This window comes from Lissotriton helveticus, chromosome 7, assembly GCF_964261635.1.
Source record: "Lissotriton helveticus chromosome 7, aLisHel1.1, whole genome shotgun sequence".
Classification (NCBI taxonomy): domain Eukaryota; kingdom Metazoa; phylum Chordata; class Amphibia; order Caudata; family Salamandridae; genus Lissotriton; species Lissotriton helveticus.
This window is the reverse complement of record NC_136068.1, coordinates 795,154,416-795,180,521: the sequence shown is the minus strand read 5'-3', so window position 1 is coordinate 795,180,521 and position 26,106 is coordinate 795,154,416. Positions and strand designations below refer to the sequence as shown.

Sequence of the window (26,106 nt, the reverse complement as noted above, 5' to 3'; positions counted from 1 at the left end):
ATATATTGCAACAGTAGGAAAAGCGTTAGATAGCGTAGGGGTAAAAATTACTATTCCCACTACAGAGGGTGCAACAGTAGGGAAAGCGTTGGATAGCGTAGGGGTAGAAATTACTATTCCCACTCCAGAGGGTGCAACAGTAGGGAAAGCGTTAGATAGCGTAGGGGTAACAATTACTATTCCCACTCCAGAGGGTGCAACAGTAGGGAAAGCGTTGGATCGCGTAGGGGTAAAAATTAATATTCCCACTCCAGAGAGTGCAACAGTAGGGAAAGCATTGGATAGTGTAGGGGTAAAAAATACTATTCCCACTCCAGAGGGTCCAACAGTAGGGAAAGCGTTGGATAGCGTAGGGGTAACAATTACTATTCCCACTCCAGAGGGTGCAACAGTAGAGAAAGCGTTGGATAGCGTAGGGGTAAAAATTACTATTCCCACTCCAGTGGGTGCAACAGTAGGGAAAGCTTGGATAGGGTAGGGGTAAAAATTACTATTCCCACTCCAGAGGGTGCAACAGTAGGGAAAGCGTTGGAAAGCGTAGGGGTAAAAAATACTATTCCCACTCCAGAGGGTGCAACAGTAGGGAAAGCGTTGGATAGCGTAGAGGTAAAAATTACTATTTCCACTCCAGAGAGTGCAACAGTAGGGAAAGCGTTGGATAGCGTAGGGGTACAAATTACTATTCCCACTTCAGAGGGTGCAACAGTAGGGAAAGCGTTGGATAGCGTAGGGGTAAAAATTACTATTCCCACTCCAGAGGGTGCAACAGTAGGGAAAGCGTTGGATAGCGTAGGGGTAACAATTACTATTCCCACTCCAGAGGGTGCAACAGTAGGGAAAGCGTTGGATCGCGTAGGGGTAAAAATTAATATTCCCACTCCAGAGAGTGCAACAGTAGGGAAAGCATTGGATAGTGTAGGGGTAAAAAATACTATTCCCACTCCAGAGGGTGCAACAGTAGGGAAAGCGTTGGATAGCGTAGGGGTAACAATTACTATTCCCACTCCAGAGGGTGCAACAGTAGGGAAAGCGTTGGATAGCGTAGGGGTAAAAATTACTATTCCCACTCCAGAGGGTGCAACAGTAGGGAAAGCTTGGATAGGGTGTGGGTAAAAATTACTATTCCCACTCCAGAGGGTGCAACAGTAGGGAAAGCGTTGGATAGCGTAGGGGTAAAAATTACTATTCCCACTCCAGAGGGTGCAACAGTAGGGAAAGCGTTGGATAGCGTAGAGGTAAAAATTACTATTCCCACTCCAAAGAGTGCAACAGTAGGGAAAGCGTTGGATAGCGTAGGGGTAAAAATTACTCTTCCCACTCCAGAGGGTGCAACAGTAGGGAAAGCGTTGGATAGCGTAGAGGTAACAATTACTATTCCCATTCCAGAGGGTGCAACAGTAGGGAAAGCGTTGGATAGCGTAGGGGTAAAAATTATTATTCCCACTCCAGAGAGTGCAACAGTAGGGAAAGTGTGAGATAGCGTAGGGGTAAAATTACTATTCCCACTCCAAAGGGTGCAACAATAGGGAAAGCGTTGGATAGCGTAGGGTAAAAAATTACTATTCCCACTCCAGAGGGTGCAACAGTAGGGAAAGCTTTGAATAGCGTAGGGGTAAAAATTACTATTCCCACTCCAGAGGGTGCAACAGTAGGGAAAGCGTTGGATAGCATGGAGGTAAAAATTACTTCCCACACTACTCCTCCTTTAACACACAACACACTACACATACCAAAAAACACAATTAATATAAATATCATTTAATCAATTAATAACAATAATATTATTAAACTGATGTAATTATAAATAAAGTAATTAACACATATTAATTACCAATTAATGAACAATAAATAAATACATTCTCTTTAATTAATTAAATGTAATTATGTCGCACCCTATTCCCCTATAAACACACAACCCACTACACATAAATAAATCACATCATTTAATAACTTAATAATAATTAATTACCAATTAATTATTAATTCACAATAACAAAAGATTAAATATATTAGCACATTAACTCTAATTAATTTAATTAACTAATTAATAATAATTACCAATTAATTATTAATTAACAATAACAAAAAATAGTAAATACTACTTCATTAACTCTAATTCAATTAACTAATTAATAATAATTAATTACCAATTAAATATTAATTAAAAATATTTTTTTTTAAATGTATTAATTAATTATTAGTAAATTACTTCCCACCCTATTCCCCTATAAACCCACAACCCGCTCTGATACTAAAACGCAAAATGTAAACAAAATTACTAATTTCCAAACATACATTAAAAAACATATTTAACAAACATATAAACAACATAATAAAATACATAACACTAAACAAAATTTCGATATTAGTAACATACATACCTTAAAAACGATATTCTGTCTATCGATATTTTGCACATCGATATTCTATACCATCGAAATTAAAACATCGATATTATTGTATGTCGATATTTTAATTTCGATATTTTGTCTCTCTACCATTAGCGGGTATTAGTTTGATTCTTATTTTGAATGGGTAGGGTGCCTTTGCTGCTTCGGGGGTGTCCCAAACAGGTGTTTTTTTATCGCCAAGGGATTAAAGGGGGGTTTCTCATGGGTGGGCGAGGGAGGGGTACACAGGGTGTTGGGTGCAAGGGTGGGAAAATAGAAAAATGTGTCCTCATACGAGTAAAAGTAGAACATGTTAGCTCAAGTTGGAAAGGTTTTTGGTTTGAATATGAGTAGGTCGCACAAAATTAAGCTCCTCACCTGGAATGTGAATGGTTTAAGGAATTTCAGGAGTCTCACCCGGGTTTGTGAGTTTTTAAAGAATAGTGAGGCTCACATCTGCCTGTTACAGGAAACCAATCTAGAGGCCCATGAATGCAAACAGGGGTTCAGTAAGCTTAGCTGGGTTCAGGACTTGCTATGCTCTAAACAAAGGGGTTGCACAATCGTGCAGGGGGTCCCAAGTCCGCCACAATGTCGATCTCTATTCCTCCTATCTTCATCCTCAGTACGGGTTTCCTTGAACTCGTGCAGTTTATCCCAGGACTTGGTCATCTATGCACAACACCTCCTCTTCTTCTTCATCCTCACCTTGGGTTACTCCTTCTTCTTCACCCTCCTGTGACACGTATTTCACTTCTGCTCTTCGGGGTCAGCGTCTGCATACTTTCTCATAATGGCCTATGATGCCGCAGTATGAACACTTGGCCCTGAACGCCGGGCATACTTTGGCATTGCCGTCGTGTGTCGAGCTCGCACATCGGTAGCAACTTTCTTTGTTGTCCCATTTGGTCCTTTGTCTTCCACCTGCCCTTTGGGGGTACAGTTTCTGGCTTTGGGTCTTGACCGGCACCTTTTGTGGATTGTTGCTTGGTTTGCTGCTTTCCATCACCTTGCACAAGGTCGTCTTGCTGATGGCGTCTTTCTTGGCCACTTCCGCGCACCTTTTCGACAGCTCGGCCTTCTTCACCATTGCCACTACTTCTTTGAGCGGGGCGTCGCCGTTTACCCACAGGTTGTCTTGTACCGCTGCGTTGGACGTGTGCATTATTATTTGGTCTCTTACTTGTTCATCGTGTAGCGCTCCGAATTTGCATGTCAAAGCTAATTTTTGTAATGCTGCTGCACATTCATCAATGGATTCCCCTCCTTCTTGCTTCCGTTGGAAAAAGTTGTACCTATCTATGGCTTCGCACACCACCGGTCTGTAGTGCGCGTCGAGGTCTTGGAGAGCGTGTTGAAACTCATCCGTGTCTGTGGGGTCTCTGGTCATCTTCACTAGGCCATCGTACACTCGGATCCCTTCTGGGCCTAGATTGTGTAGGAGTATCTTCTTCCTCCTGGCGCTCGAATATTCCGCTTCACTCTCGTCCTCTTGGGCCGATAGGTAATTCAGAAAATACCTCTTCCAGTCTTCCCATGGCATAGCTGGTTCCCCTCTCTTGGGCAGGAGCGGGACGAGATTGGTGAGGGAGGAGAATTGCGTGCTCATTTTTCCCGCTTGGCGTGGGGCTGGGTCCTGGTGCCCACCTGCGTTTGGCGGGCTCCCTGGTGCTTGTCTCTCTTCCCTTGCGCCTCTTCGTGGGGTCTCCGGGTCTCTTTCTTCTCCACTGGACGCACTCGAAGGGTCCAGGGTTGCGTGTGTGGGCGCCCTTACCGGAATTGCTGTGCGTGGATGTCACCGCATGGTCTGGCACAGTTGGATCGCCGTGTATATCGGTTGTCTCCCGCTGTACTCCCTCGTGGTTGATGGGTACCTTATTACTGTGGCACTTGCCCTTTGGTCACTTCTGTACTCTCTGCCCTTTCCTGGTCTTTGCTGGGATTGTGCTGTGCACGTGGTGATCTACAATGGTCTGCTGTCGTCCCTGCAACTGTAGGTTATCTTATCAACCTTGGCCTTCTCCTGGGTGGTGCGCGTGTCCCTCTGCCACGCTCTGTTCTGTGTGCTGAGTTGCCTCTAATTATCTATTTTCCTCGTAAAGTTCGGCCCCTCCCATGTCTCGTCGCCATTTATGGCAAGTTGCCTGTATCTAATAAGAGCAGGGAGGCAGGTAACTGTATTAAATATATCTTTATTTAGATATATTGCACAGAACGCCGGGGAGAGCGTCCTGCAGGCTCGGGAGTAGCGGCTCAACCAACATGGCCGCACTTCTGGTTCCGCCCGCGGCGCTCATCCCCCGACAACTAGAACGTCACCACACCTGCATGCTGGGTCCTAAGGTGTGAAAAATATAAGGGTCGGGGGTCTCCCAAGTCTGCGGAATTTGCGCAGGCGGACGCTGCGTCACGAGCTCCCCGAGTAAGACACGTGCACGTGTTTCCACAGAGTGAAAAGCAAGCCTTAAATACAATCATGTACAAAAACCATTGTTGGAGATATTTTTGTACTGTAGTTAAATGCCTGGCATTGCTATCGTAGAGCAATGGAGAGTGCGCCCCGAAACTCCAAGTGTGTGTGTGCGCGGGGGTCATCTGACAGGCACTGCGTGTGTGAATGTGTCACCTTAAACCGGAGCTTCCGCACGATGCGACAACTACAGCGGCGACACCCAAGATGTGACGGCAGCAGCTCTGACGGCGACGCACTTCTCCGGGGATGCGAGCCGCTTTCCTCGATGCAGTGCAATACGACAGCTACAGCGCCGACATTTAAAATGCGACAGCAGCAGCAGCGATGGTGACACGCTTCTTCCTCGTTGCGAGACACTTCTCTCGATGCGGTGCAATACGACGGCTACAGCAGTGACACCCTTGTTCAGAGATGTGGCGGCAGCACCAGCGACGGGGACCTGCTTCCTCTTCGTTGCGAGATGCTTCTCTCGATGCGGTGCAATGCGACAGCTACAACGGCGACACCCTTGTTCGAGATGCGACGGCAGCAGCAGCGACACGCTTCTTCTTTGTTGAGTCGTGCTTCCAGCACCTTGCGACATGCAGTCGCTCAGAAGGCCAAAAACAGCAGCAGACACTTCCAAAGAACTTTGGAAAGCTGGGGGGTGAAGTCTGTTGTCCCTGAGACTTCAGCAGGAGGCAAGCTCTGTTCCAAGCCCTTGGAGATCCTTCACAAGTTGAAAATAAAGCACACAAAGATCTTTCTTCTTTCTTTGGCAGTCAGGCAACCACTGCAGGCCAATCCCCCAAGCAGCACATAGTCTCTCCTCAGTTTCTTCAGGTTCCTATCCTCAGCAAAGGTTTCTTCTTGTAGTCCAAAAGTGATCTAAATTCTTGGGATCAGGGTCCCAATATTTATACCCCCAAATCCTTTGTCCTCTGAGGGCAGAGGGGCCTATGCCCAGTCCAAACCAGTTCTGGAGCACTCTGTTTACATGACTCCTTCTCTCCTTTCACAGTGCAGTGCAGAAACAACAGACGCCCCACAGGAGTTGGAGCAAGCATTGTGGAGGAAAGGCACAGTCCTGGAGCACTAAGTTGACATGATTCCTTCTCTCCTTCCACAGTGCAGGGCAGAGACATCAGACACACCACAGGGGGTGGAGCCATCACTGTGGGGGGCAGGCACAGTCCTATTCAGGTCCCAGGTGCAACTCATCCCTCCCATCTAGATGCAGATCTCTCTATTCACCACTGGGCAGACTCATTCTGTCTTCTGGAATCCCCCAGCCCTTTCACTCAAACTCCAGACAAGGAATACACAACCTTGCAGAGGCAGGCCTGGATAGTTAGACAAGAAAATACCTACTTTCTAAAAGTGGTATTTTCAAACACAGAATGTCAAAATCAACTTCACTAAAAGGTGTATTTTATTATTCTGAGATCAGACATACTTTTTCTACTGTGTTCCCTGAGTCAGTTAGGATTATAAGATGTAATAATCTAACTGCCCATTCTGGCCTATGGAGAACAGGTAGCCTTGTAATAGTGAAAAACGAAAATGGCTGTATTTCACTATTAAGACATGCCACACACACCAGGGCATGTCCTACCTTATACTTACAATGCACCCTGCCCTTGGGCCTACCATAGGGGTGTCTCATATGAAGAAAAGGGAAGGTTTAGGGACTGGCACGTAGGTGCACTTGCCAAGTCAACATGGCAGTACCAGACTGCACCCAGGCTCTGCAATGGCCGACCTGAGACACACTTTTACAGGCTGCTTCTGTGGGTGGCACAACCAGTGCTGCAAGCCCACTAGCATCATTTGGTTTACAAGCCCTGGGCACACTCAGTTCACTGTACAAGGGTCTATCAAGTAAACCAAATCAGCCAATCATGGAGTCACTAATCCATACATTAATTTACAGTAGGGAGGGCATATGCACTTTAGCACTGATCAGCAGTGGTAAAGTGCCCAGAGTCATAAAACCAACAAAAACAGGTCATACAAAATACAGGAGGGCCAAGTCCAACATTCTGCTAGAGCATGTACCCCATGCATGGACCCACCCGAACCGCCTGGGGCTGGTCGATAAGGGAAGGAGGGTCGTGTCATGCATAGTGGCACAGAGTGAGGTCCCGGGATGAGTGCTCACAAACTATGAATATAACTGCCCCTCGCCTCGGTTGCTGCTGAAGGCGCTGGGGTCATCCAGTAAGTACCAAAGGCTCGGACCCCAGCTCGCGTCACTAATCACTGAGTGGGCAGCCCAATTATAACCCTACAGACTCGTGCCCTGAGGACAAGTACACGCTCCTCTTTCACCCCAGTTCAAGGCTTCAGTTTATCCACCACTTTCTCTACCGAAAATAGTTTTGTTTCCTGTTCGCGTAATTTGGTACATTACAACTCCCCGTGTAAGTGTGGGCACCCCCATGCGAGCTTCCCCAAACAGCATAAGACCCCAGGTGGAGCTCAGGGTTACAGATATGTCTAACCAGGTACACAGGTGTTTGTTAGAAATGGGATTTCTGGTTGGCTAAGGATTGCGCCAAAGCCAGACAGAAACCACCACTCTAGTCAGGGCGCACTGGACACATTTTTTGCTGCCACCACTGGATCTTACCATACTGGGGAATCCAGACACATACACTAAAGTCAGGGGATAACCACCCTCCCGAGCTAGCCATTTCTCCCCCACAACCCCTCTCTCCTATCTACCCACACATCTGGGGACAGGAACAGGGATTGGGCACTGGACCCAGCAAGGACTCCCTATCTATGGGAACCTCCCCCTCTACTGGTGTCCCGCCCTGTCATTTTCTCGTGCTGCCAATAAACATCAAAGTGCAGGAACACCATTTGAAAATGACACTCTTGAGGAAAAACAAAATCAAAGACAATAATCCCAAACATGTGACTATCTAACATGCAGAGTTTTGTAATGTAGCCAGTTGTCGCTGTGGTAATGCACAAACACAAGTCCTAATCCTCACCGCTGACAACCAATGTTAGAAATGGGATTTCTGGTTGGCTACGGCTTGCGCCAAAGCCAGGCAGAAACCACCACTCTAGTCAGGGCAAGGGAGTTACACGCCAAAGATAACCCCTGCTCACCCCCTTGGTAGCTTGGCACGAGCAGTCAGGCTTATCCCAGGAGGCAATGTGTAAAGCATTTGAGCACGCACACAGCAACAACATCCCAGGCATACCACAAAAGGAACTCCACACAAGGTTATATAAAAATAACTTTTGTATTCTCCAAAACACATCAGCTAGTGATCACACAATATACATTGTGCCAACTGGCATGGGCAATATGCACAAGGGATTATTTACACAGGACAGGGCCATGTGGGCCACTGTCAGGATCAGCACTTCGAAGAAATAGCACAAAATAACAATTGTAGAACACAACCAGTAACCACTGGTAAAAGGTAGGTACACACTACGCAATACTAATCACCATAGGCATAGATCACGCAGGGACACATAAACTCACTAGTATAAACTATACTAGGCAAAACAACCTCCTAAGCATGAAAACACATTTAGAGGTATCACAGGCATAAAGGTAGGTACACACTACGCAATACTAATCACCATAGGCATAGATCACGCAGGGACACATAAACTCACTAGTATAAACTATACTAGGCAAAACAACCTCCTAAGCATGAAAACACATTTAGAGGTATCACAGGCATAAAGGCATTGCACAGTATGCATAAATCACATTAGGCCTAACTAGTATAAATACAGAAGGCAATCACCTTGCGCCACATTTAGAGCACATAAATCACATTTAGGGCCTTGCGCCCTATCCATAAACTAGCCCCTCTGGCCAGCTGGCCATCTCAAGAAGGGGCTCAAATGCCCTGTGTCCCTAATGTCAGGCACGCTGCCATTGCAGCGCCAGTCAGGGGTGCGCCACCGGCGCAAACCTAAACGTTGCAGCTGCCCACTACTTGCTGGGCAGCTGAGAACAATAACAGGGCCTAAACGCTGCAGCTGGCACTAAGTGCTGCACAGCTGTGGAAGGCCTGGCACCACTGTGCCACTTCTGTCCCTCTTGGGGACTCTCACTCCAATGGCGCCTAAACGGTGCAGCTGCCCACTACTTGCTGGGCAGCTGTGAAAGCTGTGAAAGTCACAAATGCGACATGAGATCTCACTGGCCCTTGAGACAAAACTGTGCCACACGTCTGAGCCCTCTGGCTCTGGAAGTGAATGCTGCGCACATTGGAGCCCTCTAGGCTCTAGAACAAATGTGCCCCAAAAGGTTGGAGAACAACCTGGCCAGGGACGATCAAGCATGGGCCCCTCTGGCCCCTTTACACATGGAAGCCCCACGGGGCTCGGGGGAACAAAAATGAGGCCAAGCCCCTCACGGGGACTTTAAAGAAATGGGCACGGGCGCTCCCTAGGGCTCCCTCTATCCCCACGGGGGCCCTACAAGCCATGGGACACATTGGAGCGGCCCACTGCCATCCGGGGCCTCTCGGACGCAGTGCCTCACACGGACACCACCCACGCGATCTGCTCCCTCGAGGATCGGAAGCAGTCAGACGCCCATGTCCCCTTCCCAGCCCTGACTCACCTGGCTCTGTCGTAGGGGGCCTCCTTGCTTCCGGGGGCAGCAGCACTTCTCCTCCGGGCAAAGGCGGGGCTCTCCCTGGCATATGGGAGCCCTGCGGAACAGCTGCCTCTCTTCACCCGGGCCCCTCCTGGGACCCGGGGCTTTACTGTGCACCAGCAGGGCTCTCTCCAGCACACTGGAGCCCTGCTGGAACCGGCGTCGGCATGCTCCTTCTCTCCCCGCATGTGAGTTCCCCTCCTGCACGGCCTGGATGCGGAAGAGATGGACTCCCAGCCCCGCCCACAACCAGGGGGCAGGCTGGACTTCAGTTTCCGGTACTTCCCCTCGGGCTGCGGCGGCGATCACTTTTGGGGCCAGAAACGAGGGGTAGGCTCCCTCAAGACAAGAATAAACAGCGGAATAGGTACCCGCTTTCGAGCTCATCAAAACGGGGTGGACACCCGTTAGATAAATAATTAAAGAAGCGGGGTGGCACCCGCCATAGAAACAAAAAGCGTAAGGCACCATGATGCGGCAGTCACGTGGGGGCTCCGTGGGTTCCCTCCCAAAGGGTGCTGCAGCACCGCGCTGCTCAGCCCACGCTGCTCCCTTTCAGGGGAAATTAAAAGATAGGCGCTAGATGAAGCCAGAAATCCGGGAATTAAAAGAAAAGCACTCCCAGGCACAAAATAGAAGCGCTCTCTAAGCGCTAGGGCAAAGTCACCAGCCTTCTCCTTAAACAGCGCTCCCAGGGCGCTTAGGCTACAACAAGCCTGGGCAAAGGTAAAGAAAGGGTCCCAGAAGTCTGCAGGCAAGGAAACCCAGGCAAAGGTTTCCAGGGAAAGTCCATCAGGCATCCAGGGGCTGGGCAGGGCCCAGGGAGGCAAGTCTTCCCCTGGGCATGAGCAGCAGCATGCCCCTGGTAGTTTCGAATTGGAAAAACAAGAACATAATCATGGGGTCACAGCCCCCTTTTTATACAGCAAAATCCTTTGTCTAGCAGAGTGCAGGCAATGGGAGAACCAGATACAACTGGTTATGGGGAACTCCTGAGTACTTTGTTTTGCTCTGCCACTCTAACCCATTCACTGGCAAGGCTTGGGACATCAGACGCACCACAGGGGGTGGAGCCAGCATTGTGGAGTGAAGGCCCAGCCCTATTCAGGTCCCAGGTGCACTCATCCCTCCTGTCAACATGCAGATCTCTCCATTCCCCACCGGGGCAGACCCATCCTGACTCCTGGAGCCAGGCACACCAGCCAGCTCCAGCCAATCACAAGCCAGACAGCCAATTCACATTCACTGCACAGACATGCCAACTTCTAGAAGTGGCACTTCCACACTAGACACAATAAATCCGCGCACATCATTGCGCAGCATTTAATCACACGAGTTCACATATACCAAACTCGACCCTGCACTCCCGACACATCAGAAAATACCATGGTCACACATATTCCCCATGCATTCCTATAGGAGGGCAGGCCACTCACCATACATACACAGAGAGCTCACACACTTTACACTGGACCTCAAGGAAAAAGTGCGCAGAGGCCTAAAATCACCAACACCAGGTTACGGAAATAGGCTAGGCAAAAGCAAAAAGTTTTGGGGTGAACCTGCCAAATGGGCCAAATCCAACAGGGTCTGAGGTGAGGGTTCAGATGCCCGGGGTCCTGAGGTCGGTGATCTCTGCCTGTCCAAACACAAGCTCTCCGAAAGCGAAAGAGGATCATGCCGGAGCTTGTCTTTATGGGGCCACATGTTTAAACACATGGCCCCATAAAGATAAGAAACCTTTCACAGCAGAAGGAAAGCAGGTGAGCCCGCCCAAGTGGGCCGTCTGCAAAAGCCAGAAGTATACGTCATGGAAAGCTCTTTTCTAATGGCTGGCCACCATTTAGTATAAACTGTGACACCAGCCAATGGAAAAGAGGGGCGGGGCTTAACCCCTTCGATGCTCATGACGAGCCCAGCTCGTCATGAGGTATACCTCTTGTGTGCTCATGAAGAGCTGAGCTCATCATGACCACACCCATTTTCATTATGGCCCAGCACAGCAGAGGATCTTCTGAAGCACCCAAGGTGTTAAAGCCCTTTACCAAAACTCCTCTAAATCATTAAATCTCGCCAAGCGAGCTGCGCATGTGCACCGCAACGCTAGCTGAGACCTAAAAAGAGTGAGAACGTGAGGGGCTGAGGGGGTGAAAGAGACGGTTTGAGAGAGAGCAATTAAATAAAGGGATGAGGCTAGAGAAATGAAACAAAGGGGAAGAGAGGGGAGTGAAGGAGAGAGAACAATAGATTTCCTTTAACTATTACCGAACAAGTGTGAATTGGAGAGATGCTGCACACCACTACGGGAATGAGTACATTGAACAAAACAAGAAACAAAAAATCCCAAAACAATATTGGGAAATATAAACATGTTTATAGCACCCACAAACCGTTTTCCATATAAACTGGCAGCGTTAATAAACAACCCAGACATACATGACAAAAATTCTTATAAGTGGGTGAAGGACAATGACTGTAGGTTTATTTTAATTTTATTTTTTTAATAAATGCCTTATTTCCACATAAATGTTATGAAAACAGGAGAGGCACTTAAAGTGAGAGCACTCCTTTTTAAATTATGTATTTATTTATATTCTGACCAAACATTTATGGCCGAAAATGGCTTGATTTTCTGGCCATGACTGTATAGAGACTCCAAAATGCTTCGCAGATTGTTTTAATTTAAACACCAGTAAAGATCAACTTATTTAAACTGCTCTTCCCAGGAGCAAATCGGAAGACAACAACCAGATTAGTCTTTAGTGTCCAAACAAATGTTGCTTCTCCATGTATACTCTAAATTCCAATATGAGCACAACATCCTTTCTCTTGTTGTTTTCCCTCAAGGTAATTACTTATTGCATGTCTGTATCTTGATATGTCTCAGAAAGTTGTCTGTCAGTTACTAGTTACTTTTAGTATTGTGGAAAAATCATTTGTATTCCTCTGAAGATTCAAATATTGTGGCCTTTTTCTGTCTCTTTGTTTTTCTGTCTCTTGGAAACCTGCCAGCAGCAGTTACGCAATCACTGTCTCTACATGCGTGGTGATTCAGCTGTGCTCACCATTCCTGCTGGGCCCAGTGGTGCAACACAGGCCCACGCGATGCGAGGGGTCCCCTCAGCATAATACCCCCACCGGAGAGCTCCTGGTTGAGTCAGGAGGGGGGCCCTTCTTGTACCTTGGAGGCGGGCACCTTCAAGTTTCCTTACGCCACTGGCTGGGCCTCTTTATCTCCCCTCTCTAATGCTCTGTTGTACTTGAATAGCTTCCCTCCCTTTGCTGCATACCCACTATCTGGCACCATTCTTCTCTTTCCTATTTCCCACCCACTCTTGCCCACTGCTTTGCCTTGTAACGAATGTCTCTCTTTCCAACAGCCTCAAAGAAGTTTATGCTTTCCAGGTAAAATGCATCTCTCTTCCTCTATTCACAGACAGCTCTGGAGTTAAAGGTTTACCTTTTTTTGCACAACCGGGCACCATAGTGAGTCATGTTCAGCAAGTTCCTCATCAATCCCCAGAGTGAAGGTGGCACAACAGAGAAATAATGTAGGTTGGCACACTATTGATTGAAATAGTGCATTCCTTGCCCACTATCTAATTTGATATCTTAATAAGTACCTTACATGTTGGTGAAGTAATCCCTTTCATCAGTGAAAATGGCCATGACTGCTTCTATAGGATCTATTTCAAAATAAGCAGTGTCTTCTCTTTCACATGCCTTAGAATATTCAGTCATGGCCCTTCCTGGTAGAAACAGGAAATGTCAGGCACTTGCTAACATAGATTTAAGTATGACAACAAATATTGGTGTTTATGTTGCCTGGGATGAAGTGTGCACTAACTCGGCAGAGATTTATTTTACTAAGATGAACACCCATACCATTGCTTGTGCACTAGCTAATTATCTTGGTTGTGACTTCACTAAGCAATTTGACGCATGCAGATCCTTTACTAATAGTCAGTGGTTCGAGGACAAGGGTCTTCAGGATGAAAGGTAGGTAATTTGGCAAAAATGCCCAGAACTGTTAAAATTATAGACTTTCCTAGCAATAATGATGTTGGTAATAGTGGTACACTTTCTGATGATAATTATGAAGACACCCCTGGTGTGGGCCAAAAAGAATAGTCAAAATGCAGGCTCCTAAGTTAAAACTGATCACTGTAGTGATCCTCAGTCCATGTGATTTTAATATCCATGCGGATTTCCCTAACCATCCTGACACTGCATTATTATTATCTGACCTTGCAATATTAGGGCTAGAGATCCAAAATAATGATCCCACACACGTGGGTGGACACATTTTGGATCTAATTTTTACCAACTCCCTGAAAATCAAATATAGGTCTACATCTCAAGTTTGCTGGACCGACCACTATATGGTGGAATTCTTCATCTGTGGCTTCGTCCCTCCACACCAGAAGTCTCTTCCTGCTGCTTTGCGAAGATCTTGGCGCAGGGTAACACTGGATGAACTTCAGAGGATATGGAGGGAACCCATTTTTACTGAGATTGATGATGTTGAGTCCAGCTTAGCAAAGTATAATGCAGCTCTTTTAGAAGCCATAGACCGATTGGCGCCACTGAAGCCTTATAAACAGATCTCAGTAACCAAACAAGAGATATGGTATACTGAAGAACTTAGAGGAGAGAAGCAGAAGTGCCGAAGGCTCGAAAAAGCTTGGAGGAAATCACACAGGGATACGAACAAAAAAAGAGTATACTGAGGCTCTGGCCTCCTATCATAAAAACTTAAGGATGGCCAGACGGAGCTGCCTTGCCTCACAGTTGGAGGAAGCAGGTAATACCCCCAGAGAGCTCTATAAGATTCTACAGTCCTTTATAAAACCTATGGCCTGCGAGAGCCCGGATGAGTTTACTCAAACCCTGTGCGATGAAATATCTCTATTCTTCGAGAATAAAATTGAGCTCATATATAAGAAGATTAAGCAGACAGAAACTGCTGGGAGGGATATCATCAGCTCCTCCTTGATATCACCCGCGCCTTCTGGTCCCTCTATGCCTCTTATGTGCGCCAATATCTCACTCTTTGAATTTCCTGAGATTACTCTCTCTGAAGTCTCTTCCTTGGCTGGTCTAATTAAAACAGGGTCTCCTTCTGACCTTCTGCCAGCCAAGATGATGGGCTCATTAGGGAACCTGCTTACACCTGGAATTCAAACCATGATCAATCTCTCTCTTAGAGATGGACATGTGCCAGGTGAATGGAAAAGAGCGGTGGTGAACCCTATCCGTAAGAACACAGCCTTGCCATGGTCGGACCTTTCCAACCTTCGTCCTATTTCCCTCCTTCCCCACATCAGTAAGATGACCGAGAAACATGTGAATACCTATCTATCCAAGTTTATCGAGGCAGCGAGTGGTCTGGACCACTCACAATCTGGGTTCAGACCTAACCACAGCACTGAGTCGGCCCTCCTCTCCGTGACCAACACCATCAGGATGACACAGGATAGAGGAGGCTCCATGATCTTGGTGCTGTTGGATTTATCCGCTGCCTTCGATACGGTTTCACATGATATTCTTCTCGGTCGTCTGCAGAAGGTGGGAATAGGCGGTTCGGCTCTGGCTTGGCTGAAAAGTTTTCTCTTGGGTCGATCACAAACCGTCAAGCTGGGCTCCCATTATTCTATCTTTAGGGAGCTCACTAAGGGGGTCCCCCAGGGCTCATGCCTAAGCCCCACATTATTCAATGTGTATGTGGCCCCCTTGGCGGATATTGTAAGAGAACATGGGTTCACCCCGGTATCGTATGCTGACGATACCCAGCTTCTGTTTCCCTTCCATACCATGACTCCGGCAATTAAACATGCATTTGCCACTGGTATGAGAGCAGTATCCGATTGGATGACCTCCAATTGCTTACAATGCAATGTGAGCAAGACAGAGGTCGTGCTATATGGAGAGGCCCCCCTCCTCTGGTCACCTGAGTGGTGGCCTACGGATCTAGGAGCTGCTCCCTGCCCTAAGCAGATCGTGAAAAATCTGGGAGTACGGCTTGATCAAGCATTACTTTTAAAGGAACATGTGAACCTGGTGGCCGGAACCTGCTTCAGGACCATTGGGCTCCTGAGGCATGTGTTCCCATTCTTGGATGATTGTCATAGAAAAACATTGGTTCAGACTCTGATCATCAGTAGGCTGGACTACTGCAATGGACTGCTCCTCTCAGTCAATGAGGAGCAACTTAGTCGTTTGCAGGTAGTCCAGAATACTGCCGCCAGATTAGTTCTTGGCGCTCCCAATAGGTCCCCGTCACGCCCTCTTCTTCATAAGCTCCACTGGCTGCCCATCCGCCAGAGAATTGAGTTTAAAATCTGTTGTATAATACACAGATGTCTCTGTGGATCTGGCCCCAAATATCTGGCTGAATCATTTCAACCATATGTGCCGACTCGCTCTTTGCGGTCTAGCAATTTATCACTGCTGCAGATTCCACGAATTAAGAGGGCCAAACAAGGAGGTCGTGCATTGTCTTATAAGGGCCCTACTCTCTGGAACAATCTGCCTCTAACCTTAAGACAAAATACAAATCTACCTGCTTTTAAGAAATCCTTGAAGACCTATCTGTTTCCGGCTATGTAATATCCTGGGCTCTCTTGACTATGGTTTTTCTCTGGCATCTTGGAAGATCGAAAGCGCGGAGATACCTCTGGTCGATTCCAGCGCTATATAAGAAATAAAATAAATAATAAATAAATAAATGTAGTGCATGCACATTGAAGCTGATGAACATATAATCAATCCATCTTTAATAGAAAATGCCGAGGACTCTTAGACCAAGTCAATTACACTGCTATCTAACATATCTTAGCCATCCCTCAAACATAACTCCGTAAGTTAGGGGCAGAGATAAGACACAGGAAAACTCTTTCAGGCAATGCTTGACCTCACCATCAATGAAATTACGCAAGATGCTGTCCAGGGAGGTTGCCTAGCCCATAAGCTGTTCCCATAAGGTGTCTGTCATGGCTTAGGGGTGAGGAGGCATTTCTGGATTTGGCAGAGATAGCCATCTTCTGGAATGCTTCACCTCATATTTTAAAACCATGAACAAGGTAGAAACCTGGTGAAGAAGAGGGAACCACATAGGAGAAAGGGCATTGCCTGAGTAGCTGAAGTCCTACCTGCAGAGGACTCTAGGCTTGTACTTTTCAAACTCTATTGGACCCTGCGGCTGAGGACAGTTGCATTGGCCCTCTAGTGCCATTGGGTGACAGTAGCAGGTGTACTGGCTGGGGAAGCTGAGGGAGAGGATTTTTTGGATGTCTGTGGACTAGTTCTAGCTGGAGGCATTATAAGGGGGGAGATCCCAGACTGTAGCCAGACACACTGTTCTTTACAGATGGCCATAAGGCTTTGGGACCTGGGAGCGCAGGCAGGTTGCCCTGAGAGCTGTGGGAGACTGCTTCAAGAACAACCTGGCTATTGAGCTACTATGAGCTCAGGTGTAAGGAGGTCAGGACCCTCTGCTTTTCCTAACTGGAGAAAGAACAGTTTAAACTAATCCCATCATGCACAAATCATAGAGGAGAATTGAAAAAGGAATACAAAAAATCCAACAAAGAATTATCCAAAAGTTTAGCGGGCAGAGGGTCCTGATTTAGTACTGACTTGAGCACACCATCAGTAGCGTAACACCAACAACTCCATCTAAAAATGTTAACAGGACATGAGATAAAAGCTGCCTGGTGCGTCCCTGCTAGTGCAAAGAACAGTGTACTGGTCAGGCAGGCAGTGTAGGCTTGGGCTCCTATGTGGTCCTGAAAAAAGTACTAGGATGACTCACAGATGGGGGTCGGAGCACCAGACTGAAAAAAACCCACTGGTGGACACTTTTCTCTTGAAACGTAAACAGAAGGAAACATTATTTGCCTACGGTGGTGATTCAAAGCTAGAGATCTCTCAATAAGGCATCCGGGGGACTCACTAAAATGTGCGTATTTTGTTTACTGTGCCTAGGGATGGCAGGGGTCTGCATTAGTGAGGCAGAACCCATAGGAGCCTGTTTGAAATGGGGGTCTCTAGTTGGCAGAGGTAGGTACCTTTGTCCACATAGGGACCATTGCTTCTAGTCAGGGTAAGGGGGATACACACTTTAGATAACCCCTGATCACCCCCTTGGTAGCTTGGCATGAGAGACAGGCTTATCCCAAAGGCAATGTGTAAAGTATTTGTATCAACACTCTTAGCAACACAGTGAAAACTCCACAAATGGACACCACACCAGTTTAGAAAAATAAAATATCTTTATCTAAACTTCACAAGACCAAAACAGCAAAAATACAACATACACAGTAAAAAATATGACTTTCACAAGGTTTCAAGAACTTGTACCATAGAAAAATATGGAAGAGTGACTTTTACACAAAGTACCTGAAGATACGTCAACATTCACAATGCCAAACAGCCGCAGAGAAAGAAAGCATTGGAAAACCGGGCAATGTGTCAGTTCATAAGTCCTTGGGGAGGCAAGGCGACAAATCTGCTGCACACAGGAGCAGTGATGTGTCAAATTCCGGACTGTAGGGGGAAGTGAGTCATCGAAATCCCAGACGATTCTGGTCTGCGGGTGATGCGTGGAAAAACTTGGTGCACAGGTACGATGCGTGGCTCACCGGAAGAGATGTGTTGCTTTGTGAGGTTTTGCGACATCCGGCGTTGGTGCTGTTGGCTGGGTCGTGAGACTTCGCATCGCCTGGCTTTACGTCATATGGCATCGGTTCCAAGAGACGTTGCGCGGCTTTGTGATGCTTCGCCCAGGTTCTTACAGAGAGTAGCTGCAAAACCTACCTCTGAGGCCCTGTAACTGGAAGGAGGCACCTCAACAAGGGTAGGACTCGTAGATGGCAGAGTCCAGCAGCACCAGCAGATGTGCAGGAAGTCATTTGTGTCCCTGAGACTTCAGAACAGGAGGCCGCACACTTCAGGCCCTTGGAGATCTTCTTCAAGCAGGGGACACAGCACACAGCAAAGTCCTTCTCCTTTCCTTGGCAGAAACAGCAACAACAGGCCAACCCCAGACACACAGCAAGGGCAGGACTTCTCCTCAGTCTCTCCAGTTCTTCTCCTTAGCAAAGGTTCCTCTTGAATTCCAGGAATGATCTAAAGTTTGGGGGTTTGGGTCTGATACTTATACCCCAAAATGTCTTTGTTGTCTTTGTGCAAGGAGCTCTGAGCCCAGTTCAAACCAGTTCTGGGGGTACTCTGCAAGTGCACAACAACATCCATTGTCAGTGAAAGCCTTGGTTCCAGACACACCACAGGGGGCGGAGCCAGCATTGTGGAAGGCAGGCACAGCCCTACTCAGGTGCAGGTGCTACTCCTCCCACCACTCCAAATGCAGATAATGCCTATTCAGCCTAGTGCTGACTCATCCAGACTCCTGGAGCCACTGCACCTCCCCAGCCCCTGTCACTCCAAAGCTAGACAATCCACAAACAGGCAGAGGCACACAGGATGGTTGAACAAGAAAATAGCCACTTTCTAAAAGTGGTATTTTCAAACTCACTATTCAAAAAACATCTTTACTAAAGGATGTGTTATAAAATCCTGAGTTCAGGGATACCAACTCCATTTTTCTGTCTTATCCCTATGGGAAGATATTCCTGTAAAATGTTACAAATCATTCCCCATTCAGTCCTATGTGGCAAGAAAGCCTTTCAATGTGAAAAACGAAATTGGCAGCATTTCACTATCAGGACATGTTATACACTCCAGTAAATGTCCTACGTTCCACATACACTGCACCTTGCCCAGGGGGGTACCTTGGGCCAACTATAGGGGTGCACTATATGTAAGAAAAAAGAAGGTTAGGGCCTGGCGATTGGGTGCACTTGCCAAGTCGACATGGCAGTTAACAAACTGCCCACAGGCACCGCGGTGGCAGGCCTGAGACATGTTTTCAGGGCTACTCATGTCACACTCTGTGATGCAGGCCCCATAGTAGCATTTGATTTACCAGCCCTGGCACACCCAGTACACAAATTTAGGGACCTAAGGTAAAACAAATATGCCAATCATGGATAACCAATCACAATAACAATTTACACAGAGAGCATATGCACGGTACCACTGATCAGCAGTGGTAAAGTGCCTGGAATATTATAGCCAACAAATACAGGTCAGCAAAAAATAGGAGGAAGAAGCAAAACATTTGGGGATAACCCTGCAAAAAGGCCCATTTCCAACAGAGCTGTACTTTCATTGGAAAAATTACACACTCTTAGTATTGTGAGGTCCGAGAAGAGTAAACGTGGAAGAATTTTAACCTGATTTGATCACTCCAGGAGATAGGACTCTTGTGCCGAGGCTCTGTGGTGTATCAATCTTAGTTGATATTTTATCTGTTTCATGGGTAACTTGGTTAAATATATTTTGTGACTTTTAAATGTTTAGAACTTTAAAACATTCTTGACTTGTGTTAAAAATGTGGTTTTGCGTTGGCTAGGGTATGCACCCAGGCCAGGCAGAACACACCAATCTAGTCAGGGTAAGGGATTTACACACCCAAGACAACCCCTGCTCACCCCTTTGGTAGCTTGGCAGAGCAGTCAGGCTTATCCCAGAGGCAATGTGTAAAGCGTTTGTGCAACACACACACACACACATACACCAGTGACAATAAATACACCACAAAATCAGACTCCACACTGGGTTATATAAAAATGCTGCTTATATTGTAAATAAATCACATAAATCACTTTGCCAACTAGGCAACTGTCATTACAGTACAAGTAGTGCAATAAAGCAAATAGTTATAAGTTTGCACACATTATAACCGCATCTTCACTATGCATTATCTGCAGGTCCTGAATTGATACTTGTTATTTTGATGCAAGGAAAACACAATGATATATAATATTAACAGGGCATGAAATGCAGGTTTAAGTCACACATACATCATGCCAGCTCTGGACAAGTGAGGCAAACAACATTTAACTCAAAATCAGGTGATAAAATGCAGATCAGGTTAGGTGAAAAGAAAACACATGAATCACCAATGTGCACCCTAATCACAAAGCCACAGCACTTCTGTGATTCTCCTACAGGTGATACCATACTTCTGGGCCAACGGTAGGGCACAGGAGCTTCTTTGAGCCCACTACAGTTAATCTGGTAACTCCTGTGGCCACCAGAAACCTAAATCAACAAAACGGTGGTCATCCGTCGAGGACGCTCCACGCAATCATCAAGACAGAATGCCTCGAAGGTAAACTCAATAGGGAGACCTCACTGGGTCTCCCCATGGAAGAATTTCATCTAGGCAGCTGACCGCGACCACGCAATGCAGCTGATCACCTCACCTTTTGCAGACTTCCCAATGGACCCCTGGTCGGTGCTCCTCTATGCAGGAGCTTTCTTCACAATGCCACCAGAGCAGTACCTTTCTCTATGGTGAGAGCCCGCCTTTATGGGGCTCTTCCACTGGAAGGCGGTGTGGGTGCAACCCCTGACTTTGGGGAGGCCCCTCCTCTGAGAGAATGTTGATGGATGTCATCAGTCTCAAGGCTTACCCTGACCCCATTCACCCATATTATTCTGTGTGGGCACGGGAGAAGCTTTGTGGGCCCCCGGGACTACTACAGTCTGGCTCAATATGTGTCAAAACTCAGGAGAGTAGCCCGCAAACTACAAAAAACAGGCTTTTCCTTTGGGAGGGGGGGTTGCAGCAGCCCTCATGTCATGGTGTTGCTCTCACTGCCCCACAACGGTATGCCTCGGGCTAATAGAGCTCAGCTGCAGCCACATTGGCTGGGAACTTGCTCAAGAAATAGGGCACTGCATACAACTGCTGATGTTAATGCCCAAGTAGAACTGACTTTATCTGGGGACCAGGTGAGGAAGCTCTCTCCACTAGGTGTGGACAGAGGTCGCAGAGTTGCATCATGCGGAATTCTGCAGAGTTGCCTAAAATTTCCATGGAATCCTGTGGAGTTCTGCGAGGGGGCGGAGTTGCTTCACTCACCCACCGCGCTCACAACCATTTTTAAAAGTCCCAAACCGGACGCCACAGGTCTTTAGGCAGAGAGAAGCAACACTCCCACAGCTGTCCGTATGCCAGCGCTGCACCTGAGCCAGGATTTCTCACCTTGCTGACCCAGAAGCAGTGTCCAAGCACAACAGGAATTCCCAACTCTGTGAAAGCGTCCCAAGCTGCTATGAGACTTTGCTGCACAGCAGAAGAGAATAGTTATGCAGGCAGCGCGGCCTGGTCCACCATACTCAGTCGATGCTCTCCCCATAATTATGCCAAAATTAAACACCCATCCTGGTGTCCCTGACAGTGTTGAACTCCAACAACGCTCTGCCCAACCCCCTTCCCAACTATCTTGACGAACCGGTACCTCATCCACCCTCTGCGCCGGTCTCCATGGTGTGCACCTCATACAGCCCTCGCTTACCTCGGACTCAGAGCCTCCCACACAGTGCTCCCATCCTGCCAGCCGCTTGTCAGGCCTGCAGCCGATGGCCGGGCCGGGGAATCCAGGAGCTGTATACTGGGTGTCTCTGGCTCTCTGTGAGCCAAACCGCAGTGTGGCACAGGAGGAGCTGACGCCCGTAGAAGTGTGCCCCTTTAACCCAATCGTGCTTGGGGTTGGACATGGTGCTGGGGCTGGGAGGTGCTCGAAGGGGCGGTATGGAGCCGCATGACTGAGCCTCAGCCTCCCGTCCTCTACCCTCTGTGCCAAGCTCAGGAACGCAGTCCGCACTGCGTCACTGGGAAGGCCCTTCCCTGCTATGCAGAAGCAGAAGCTGCTGGTCGGTGGCACAGGTGACCATCACAGCGTCAGGGGCATGGGGTGCCCAGAGCTCAATGGCGCTCTGTGATAGCGGTACGCAGTGTTTATCTTTGGTGCTGGTGTTTTTCTAGATCTCGCTATTTACCTTGACAATGGAACTTTAAGGCAACATAATAAGGGTAGTAGTGGGTGTCGGTAAACTCCGCTATACAGCGGTGGCAGAGTGTTTGCCAGACCCTGCCCTCCAAGTGGAGTGCGGAGGCCCAAAAACTCCATGAACTCCACCGGCAGAGCAGTGTTTAACACCCACCCTTACTCTCCATGCACTACCTAATCCCCAAGAACAATTAACAACACTAAACATGCACTAGAGTACAGTGCTCCTTTATGAAAGAAGGAGTAGTCTCCACACGCTTGTGCTACAAAATGAAGCGCCCAACACACACTTACTTGGTGAAGTCAGTCCAGTCCTCTCGTGCTCCAGACAGGAGCAGCAACTGCAGGCCAACCCACCCCTCACACTTAAAACATGGCACTCCTCACACAGCTCTTCAGCTCTTCTTCTTGGCAGGGTCCTCTTGTTTCCAGAAGTAATCGAAAGTCCTGGGGTTTAAAGTCCCATACTTATACCCCATTTTCTCATTAAGTCTTTAATTCAGAGTTTTTGAGTTTACTACTCAATAGTTCTGTCCACCCTGGTCCAGCTTAACCACAGTGGGTTGAGACAGCATTATGCTAAGGAGACACTGCCTATTCAGGTGCTAGTGAAAACTCCTCCTACCACTCAAAATGCAGACCCGGTCTATTCAACCTGGAGATGAGTCACCCAGGCAAGGCTTAGGACACACCTCAATCCCTCTTGTGGCTGTCTAGAGTGAATGCACATCCCCAGCTCCGGTCACTCTAAAACTATACAGTGAATACACAAACAGGAAGAGGCACACATAATGGTAAAGCAAGAAAATGCCAACTTTCAAAAAGGGCATTTTCAAACACACAATTTAAAAACCACCAGTACTAAAAGGTGTATTATTAAATTCTGAGTTCAGAAAGCCTAAACTCCATTTCTCTATATTGTCCCAATGGAAAGTTACACTACTAAGATGTTACAAGGTATCTCCCATGTTAACCTATGAGACAGACAGCCTTTCAATAGTGAAAAACAAAATACCCAGCATTTCACTATCAGGACATGTAACACACACCAGTACATGTCCCACCTTTCACATACAATTCACACTGCCCATAGTGGTATCTTCGGCCTACCTTACCTTACTTACCAAGTCGACATGGCGGTTAACAAATGCACACAAAGACACTGCAGTGACAGGACTGAGATACATTTACAGAGCTAATCATGTGGGTAGTACAACCAGTGCTGCAAGCCCATTACTAGTATTTGATTTACACATCCTTTCACACCAGTAAATCAAATATGTCAATCATGGATAATCAATCATAATCACCATTTACACGGGGAGCATATGCACTTTAGTACTGATGAGCAGTGGTAAAGTGCCCAGAGTCCTAAAGCCAACAAAAACAGGGTTAGAAAAAAAGGAGGCAAAGTCAAAAGGTTTGGAGAGAAACCTGCAAAAAGGGCCAGGTCTAACAACTTGTATGAAAGTTAAAATCTTTGTGTATTCCTTTGAGGTTGTTCTACATTTCATTAATTGGTGACATCTGCCATAGCCAGTAGGCTTGATATTGTATTAATCCATCCCTCATCTTGTGGTAGGCTAATACTGGGAGTTATAGGTATCTAGAGTCATGGCTTGTTTGTGCACAAACTGGTATAAATGCCTCTGGTGTGGGAGGTTCTGAGTGCATTCAGGGAGTTATCTGATCTGTGTAAATTTATTCAGTCTTCACCAGGTGTAGATTTTGACACCCTTTATTGACTGTCACCATGGTATTGGCATATTCCATTATGTTAATATGTGTTAATTTGTGAATAATATTTGGTAGTGTGTGTGTGTGTGCATATTTATAAGAAAAGATACTGACTGGCAAATGATTTACTAAATGTTGTATATTGTGTTGCTCTAGTCCACACCACCTACACAAAGTCAGTCTTGGACTTCTCTGCCTAAGTGCTGAAAAAGAGTACTTGTTTCACAGTATTTGGCTCATAACTCCTTTATGGGCCAAATGAACTTCAATCATATACTTAGGAGCAAATGTTCAATGAGTTAACGCTGCATTAGCGGCACTTTTCCGATGGTTTTGTGGCGAGATTTTATCGCCATATGTACAAACTGTCGCTAACCTCTGCTAGCGGTAGTTTTCCGGCAAAATGACATGCAAGGAAGGCATTCCCGTGCAAAAACGTCCACTAACCCCACTTGGCGATATGTACAAGGGAATTCTAGAAGGTAGGAGGACCAAAAAAACTGCCTCTAACTTCAGTTAGAGGCAGTTTTTTAAGACAAGAAAATAGCTGGTCTTAAAAATGGAGATAACCCTTGGGGCTTCATTTCAGCAGGTTTTGGTGCTGGACTGCCTTGAAAGCAATGTTGCTGCGCTGCCCTGCGACAAAACTACTTGGCAGGACTGAGCGGTAAACAACCGTTACAACGCAACTTTTACAACGGACTACTTTTACAACGCAACTTTTACAACGCAGGATCCATTACAACGAAGTACCATTACAACGCATTTTTTTACATCGCAGATACCTTTACAACGCATGCCATTACAACGTAAGTATTGGTAAGTATATAATTATAGTAAAAATGTTATAGGTTTGGGTTTTTGGGTAAATGGGTATTTTTAGGGTTCAGGGCTAGGTTTGGGTTTTTGGGTAAAGGGGTATTTTTAGGGTTCAGGGCTAGGTTTGGGTTTTTGGGTAAAGGGGTATTTTTAGGGTTCAGGGCTAGGTTTGGGTTTTTGGGTAAAAGGGTATTTTTAGGGTTCAGGGCTAGGTTTGGGTTTTTGGGTAAAGGGGTATTTTGAGGGTTCAGGGCTAGGTTTGGGTTTTTGGGTAAAAGGGTATTTTTAGGGTTCAGGGCTAGGTTTGGGTTTTTGGGTAAAGGAGTATTTTTAGGGTTCAGGGCTAGGTTTGGGTTTTTGGGTAAAGGGGTATTTTTAGGGTTCAGGGCTAGGTTTGGGTTTTTGGGTAAAGGGGTATTTTTAGGGTTCAGGGCTAGGTTTGGGTTTTTGGGTAAAGGGGTATTTTTAGGGTTCAGGGCTAGGTTTGGGTTTTTGGGTAAAGGGGTATTTTTAGGGTTAAGTGGTAGGTTTGGGTTTAAAAAAAATTAAATTAAAATTAAATTAAATTAAATTATATTAAATTGAATAACTTACATTTTTAAAAATATTATATACTTACCAATACTTACGTTGTAATGGTATGCGTTGTAAAGGTATTTGCGTTGTAAAAAAATGCGTTGTAGTGGTAGTTCGTTGTAATGGATCCTGCGTTGTAAAAATTGCGTTGTAAAGGTATGCGTGCTAAAAGTATGCGTGGTAACGTCATACATCCGACTGAGCACCATCAATAAGATAGTGCACATTCATGGGCTTCACTCGTGAAAAGTGTTACAGCACTGCGATAAGACAGCGTTGCAACACTTTTCACAACCCCCTTCTTGTGACACCACTGATGCGCTGTATTCACTGGACAGCACTCCATGACACAAGTAATGACAGATACATCTTGAATCCTGACGTATCTGTCTGCGCTAAAGTCATGCATTGCTGCTGTTCTGTCACAACCATGATGCAACTGCAGCATTGCATTGGCCAGCCCATTCCTGTGGCACTGCGTCACCCTTACATCTGCCATCATGCAGGGGTAAGGTACTGACGCAGTGCCATTCTTGAGGGGTGCCCGGATGCTGGCGCAGTTGGAGA

The 26,106-nt window shown here is 46.7% G+C and overlaps 1 protein-coding gene across 1 annotated transcript in view; it reads right to left on the bottom strand.

Annotated features, from left to right (window-relative positions):
• Nucleotides 1-26,106, bottom strand: part of TRPC7 (transient receptor potential cation channel subfamily C member 7) — a 1,084,504-nt gene that overhangs the window by 91,835 nt on the left and 966,563 nt on the right. The gene's annotated exons all lie outside the window — the stretch shown is intronic.